A 7,045-nucleotide genomic window follows, 5' to 3' on the forward strand; every position below is an offset into this window, starting at 1 on the left:
GCCACCCAGGCGGCCGGGTCCAGCGGTACAAGCCTGCCGCCAGCTCCCCAGGCGGCAGGGGCTCACCCAAGCACACCGTTCCGTCGCGCCAGCGTTGCATCGTAATCCGTGGCTTGCCGCCTGGCGCCGTGGCGGCACGGGCTGCCGCCTCGTACCGTGGCGGCAGGTGCCATGTGTCGCCCGGCGCGCCTACCGCCACGGTTTAGGTGGTCTTCTTTGTCAATTTCATCTGGAAAGGGTCTTTTTTGCTAATTCTGTTAGACATGTAGTCTCTTTCAACAAAAATTCATTTCTGAACTGAGCCAATCGAGTGATGAAAAAGGTCTACACCTAATTATCTGACCCAAACCGGTGGAGTCATCCAACAGCAAGTAGGTTCATCATCATCTGCCTCCGCCGATCCGGCTCTCGTCACCGTTCCAATCTAGTACTAACAACACAAGATCGCATCGCATCACATCACTGGATTCAGGGGCCAACCCGGCCATGATTATTGGCCTATTGCATTGCATCGGCCGCTCTGTACTACCAGACGGCACGGCGCATCAGGGAGGGCTCGCCGACAAAACGGGCGTGCGATACTAGCTGTAAATCGGCGCTATTGATCCGCCCAGTCGGCGGGACGCGACACGGCGGAGCGCGACGCGGCCGCGCCGTGCCGGTGGGCGCGGAGGTCGCATGCATGGCCATTGGCCGCGAGATCAGATCCGGCTTAATAATAAAGTAACTTTGCTTGCTCTGGTTAATTATTGGAGAGGCTGGTTCGACCGACCGACCGATCTGCTTGACTAGTCCTTAGCCTACTTGTCACGGGAGGGCGCCTCCATGCTCACAGGTCTGAATTACTTGGTGATCAGTGAACTTCCTAGCATGTTCCTGTTTGGAAGCTTCTCCTGTCTGTCAATCTGACTCCGATTAGCACGACTTTTGGAGGGCAAGTTGCCTGTTGTTACACACGCAGACACACTGACACAGTTAACCGGCCGGGTCCAACAGTTCTTTTCTCTGTCCCTATCAACTTTTGTTCTGCCTTTTTAGGAGACTGTTGTTCTGCTCAGTGCTCACAACATTATTCAGTTTGGTAACGCGTCACGGGTTCTTGGATGGACGCGATCCAGTGTGTTGACTACCGGTTTCTCGGATGTTAATAATAACTAATAAGATACCTACCTCGAGAAGACACACTGAAAGGAACCCCTCAACACTTGGGCTGTGTGTGCACTCTCCATGATAATCTCGTCGGTGTAAAGTGTTTTCTCTGCTCTCTTTTTTTTTTCTCCATGTATGTTCAACATGCCATGACAAACAATTTCTGATTTTTTTCCCTTTCCATAACACACAAAAGTTCCGCTTGTCGTTTTCTATTTGGAACCTGAGAAAGAGCTTTTTACAGGATTGCTGAGAACAACCAATTCTTAGGTTTTCACATTTCTGTGTTCTGGAAGTGGTCTTTTGCAATCCTTTTGAATCAAAGAAGCCCCTTGCCCCTTACTAATTCATTCGTCCGTCCGGGTTTATTAGAGCATCCCGCATATAGCTCATCAGTTTCCTGTATGTAGGTCAATGCCATTTTTTGGTAGTCTGATGGCATGTATTGATGTAGTAGTCGTGGATGATCGTAGAGGTAGTAGGATGCATGTGGTTGTACGGGTTTGGGGTTTGCTAAATGAGGTCCCGGTTGTGGAATCAAAAAAAGGCATTGACCTACATACATAATAAGCTATGGACAAAGATCATCCACGGCTATTATATTAATACATGTCACCGGACTATCAAAATTTGGTATGGTCGACATACATAATAAGCTATGGACAAATATCATCCAGGGCTATTACATCAATACATGCCATCGGACTATCAAAATTTGGCATGGTCGACATACATAATAAGCTATGGACAAATATCATCCACGACTGCCCCTGCCATTGCCGGCGTCCTTGGTGTCTTTGTCGCGGAAATACCGCTGCCGGCGTCCTTGGCGTCTTTGTCGCGGAAATACCGCTCGAATACGCAAAATAGATTAAGCCGGATGTGCGCATTGCCGGAGTTGTCCAACCCGCCACAGTCCTCCTCCTCTTTGGGGGTAGTTCGGTCATGACACGTTGGCAGGGTCTTGAACTCAAGGCCTCTTGGCTCTAGTACCATATTGAATTCATGCCCCAACCAGTTGCTTCAAAAGTCCGAACTGATAGAGAGATGTGGGCAATATATTTCAACAAACATAATCAGTGCATCGGGTGAACATGTCTTGGGATTCTAATTTGTGATCGTACCCTCGTACCCACCTTAGCTCAACCAAATAAAAATTTACTTCATTTAGCTGAACTAAAGAGGGTCACAAAAGACATACCCTTTCACCTCTTGCCCACACGATCAGGGATTTTCTGCCTCCTGCCAGTGCCGCCGCTGGCCCGCCTCGTCTCCGGTGGCCTTAGGGTCATGAAGGCGCGGTGGACCTCGACACTTGCTGGCGAGAGGATTCTTGCCCCGTTTTAGGTGTTCTTTTAACACTAGTAGAAAGGGGGCAATGCTCCAGGCCGGGTCAGCCCATTAGTCCCGGTTCAGTCCAGAACCGGGACCAATGGTGGCATTGGACCTGGTTCGTGAGCCCCAGGGGCCGGCCGGGCCATGTGGGCCATTGATCCCGGTTCGTCTGGACCTTTTGGTCCCGGTTGGTGGGACGAACCGGGACCAATGTGCCTCGCTCCTGGCTCACCCCCATTGGCCCCGGTTGGTGGGACAAACCGGGACCAAAGGCAGCCCATTAGTTCCGGTTGGTGGCACGAACCGGGACTAAAGGGTTGGTCCTCATTGCGGTCAGAGTTTAGTCCCACCTCGCCAACCGAAGGGCACTCACACCCGTTTATAAGCCCCTCCCTCTCTGCCTTGTTGAGCTCCTCTCAAAATGAAAATAGATGCCCTTATACAGGGAATTTGACCTAAATTCATATTGAATTTCTCTGAAGTTAGTAGAAATTTATTATAAATTTAGGTCTAATTTTATCTATAAGCGCATCTATGCTCATTTTTTTAGTAAAGTTAATCACAACTATTTTTTATTCTATTTATTTCTGAGTAGTTTTTTATATAGTTTTTTTTCTTTTCTGCTATATTTATTTTTTTCTATTTATTTCTGAGTTGTAATAAGTCTTTAAAAATAAAAAAGAGGCGCAATGCTCGTTAATTAGCTTCAAGCCTTTCGGAATAGTGTAAACTGCACTGCACATAGCTCCGTGCAGTCTACCCTATTCCTCAAGGCTTAAAGCTAAGCAACGTCAGGTTAGCATTGAGCCTCTTCTGCATCGTCTCTACACTCGGGGCTTATAAACCGCTGCGAGTGCCTCTCGCTTGGCGAGGTGGGACTAAAAAACAGCTGCAGAAAGAATCAACTAAAAAACTCTTTTACCGGTTCATGGCACGAACCGGTACTAAAAGGTGCTCGTGGGGCACCAGCCTTAAAACCTGTACCAAATAAAATGCCTTTGTAACAGCCTTAGAACTAGTACCGAAGGAATCAACTAAAAAGCTTTTATAAAGCTCTAGTATTATTGAAACTAAAATTATATAGAATTTTGTTACAAACTTTAATAGCAAAAAGGATTATCATAAAAGAAAATAAATAAGTAATTAGAATTCTGTTCAAAACATTAAAAGCAAAAAGAATTATCATAAAAGAAAATAAATAAGTAATTAGAATTCTGTTCAAAACATTAAAAACAAAAAGAATTATCATAAAAGAACATAAATAAGTAATTAGAATTTTGTTACAAACTTTAATAGCAAAAAAAATATCATAAAAGAAAATAAATAAGTAATTAGAAAGATTATAATTATCTGAGCTAAAATAAAAAAAATAAAAAAAGCAAAAATCAAAAGAAAATAAATAATTCAAAGCAAAAAATAAAATAAATAAAATAAAAAAGTGCCACCTAAAGGGCTACCACGGCCTGAATACGACTAGAAACCCAACAATGGGCCAGGATTCAGGCCCGCAACAGGCCCAATAGGCCCACAGGCACATATAGTGAGTTTAGGCCCGTAAGCCTGCATTTGAGAGGAGCTCGAGAGGGCAGCGGGACTGGGGCTTATAAACCACCCTCGAGCTCCCTCAGCTAGCGAGGTGGGACTAAACTTTCGTGCCGCGACGCGGGCAGCACAGGGCCTTTAGTCCCGGTTGGTGGCACCAACCGGAACTAAAGGGTGCATTGGTACCGGTTTGTGGCACCAACCGGGACCAATGCCACCCTTTAGTCCCGGTTGGTGCCACCAACCGGGACCAAAGGCCTCTGCTTCCCGCCCTTTGGGCTGCTGAAAAGAGGCCTTTGGTCCCGGTTGGTGCCACCAACCGGGACTAAAGGTCGCATTAGTCCCGGTTTGTCTCACGAACCGGGACCAATGCGTCGTCTATATAACTGGCACTCGTCAAAATCTCGTTCAGTTCGTTCTTACCCGCCCCGACGCCGCCAGGATGCCCGTCTCCGCCTCGCCGTCACCATCGTTGCCCCGCGCCGTCCTGCGCCACCCCGACGCCGTCGCCGCCCCCCGCCCCGCGCCCCATGCCCCGCGACGCCGCCCCCACCCCCGCCCCAAACCGCACCGCCCCGCCGCCGTCGCCGCCCCGCCCGCCCTGACCCGCGCCGCCCCGACACCGTCGCCGCCCCGCCCGCCCCGCGCCGCACCTCACCGTCGCCATCGCCGTCGCCGTGAGCAACTAATTTAATTTGACGTTAGTAGTAGTTAATTTAGATGTGTAGTTAATTTTGTTAGATTTTTTTGTAGTTTATAGATTTTTTGTTAGATGTGTAGTTCATAAATTTTTCTGTTAGATTTTTTTCATATTGTGTAATTAATTTGTTCATATTGTGTTAGATTGTTTTATGATTTTTTCTGTTGTAATTTAGATGTCAAATTTTTATGATTTGTTTCTGTTGTAATTTAGATGTCAAAATTTTCATATTGTGTAAGTAATTTAGAGGTCAAATTTTTATGATTTTTTTGTTCATAGAATTTTTATGATTTTTTTCTGTTCTAATTTTGTTCATAGAATTTTAATGATTTTTTTGTTCATAGTATTTTATTTGTCAATTTATTGTGTATGTATAGGAAAATTAGTTAAAAAAATAATAGAACTATAGTTAAACTAGTTTATTTTTAGTAAGTAGTACTTTATTTTATTTATAGTAAGTGCTTCATATATAGTTGAACTAGCTAGTTGATTTAATAAACCAATTTATTTTACTATGTATATAAGTAGTTTATTTTTAATAAGTACTACTTTATTTATTTATAGTAAATGCTTAGTAGTTGAACTAGTTGATTTAATTAATAAAACTACTTTATTTAACTATATATATAGAAGTAGTTCCCGCATCGACGTCGACGATGCCTATCCCGCATCCTCCTCGTCGTCGACTCGGCGGTGGTGGAGGCCTGCTTGATCAGGGCCATGTTCGGGACTAGGCTCCGCCGGGCTGGTATTGAGAGGTGCTACCTTCTGGGGGACGTAGGTTGGTGAGGAGGCAGCCCGTTGTTGACCTGATCCTTGTTTGGTGGCGGTCGCGTGGGCCAGTGACGGTGTCGAGGCTTCCGGACACCGCGGAGGTGGTACGTCACCGTGTCAGCGAGGAGGACGAGCACGTCCATCGCTACATGGTTGCGTTGGAGGGCAGGTTCGACAATACCTGGCAGGTTCTTCAGGGATCTCACTGGAGCTATGATCCTGTGATCGTTCCTTATCTTTGGGTGTCCACCGCCCGCGACGATACCCGTCGGGCGCTACGGTTCTAGCTGTATTAATTAGCGATATTATATGTATGATAGTATTCGAGGAGTATTTGACGATGTACAGACACAAGAGATGATGTACTTTTGGTTATAATTGAATGCATGCTAATTTGAATACTACTTTATTTTACGATTTGGTTTTGCTTATTGAATGCTCATATTGGAAAACTACTCCTACTTTGAATGCTAAAATTGAAGAGCACTTTATGCAGAAATCTACGAGCCCCCTCCATCATCAACGCCGTCGTGGGATAGTTTCTCCTTCATTCCCGTGTGCTAGACAATTTGTTGTAATAATGCACTCGGGAATGAAAGGAGGAGCTACGTACCATCACCGATAGTCAACCCGCGATTAATAATAATGATCTAATTTAGGTTTTTTAGTACATATATTTAATATTTGAATTATGAACTTAGGCCGGAAATGTCGTACTCGGACGACGAAAACCGCCCGGGGGAGTGCGACTGGTGCCACGACGACCGAGGTATGTGCGACAGGTTCATTTAGTTGGACGAAGATCGGCGCTTCAGCATTAAGCTCGAGGAGACCTTCCATGTTCATACGGTACACAACGACGACAATAGTTTTTTTCGTAATTAAGCACGACTTCAACTATTTTAACATGTATTTTTCATCTTTTCCAATTCGACTAGCTTATCCAATGCTATGCAAGACGCTATGTCTTGGAGAGGATGGGTTTTGAAGACCATGAAAGTATGAAAACCAAAAAAGTTCTCCTAAGGACCCATCATGGTGTGGATTTTCAAGTAAAGTTGTACAATGCTGAGAGTGTAACCCATTTTGGTTGCAAAAATTGGGAAGCACTTTGCAAGATGTATGGTTTTGATGAGGGTATGCTTGTCACCATGGATCTTGGTGATCCTACAATCCAGCAAGACAATATGCGCATTTGGATCCTTGTGGATACACCTCCAATTCTTCCCTTATGTGAGCTTAACATAGTTATTAAGTAATTTATATTGTTTATTTCAAAATAGTTGACAGCTTGTTTCCATTGACAGCTTATTTTCATTCTTCAAAGAATGTGCGGAAAATGGTAGACAAAACCCATTACACCGATGGCTCCGAATTAACTTATAAGGAGAAAAATCATCTGATCACATTTTGTACTGATCTTGAGAATTACAATGTCTACAATCGAACTCCTCAACATTATGGTCAATACGTGCCACTAGTGCATGTGTTGAACTACGGTAACTACTATGGAGATACCCTGGTAAGATTTTTTACTATTACGAC

This window comes from Triticum aestivum, chromosome 7B (assembly GCF_018294505.1).
Source record: "Triticum aestivum cultivar Chinese Spring chromosome 7B, IWGSC CS RefSeq v2.1, whole genome shotgun sequence".
NCBI lineage: Eukaryota > Viridiplantae > Streptophyta > Magnoliopsida > Poales > Poaceae > Triticum > Triticum aestivum.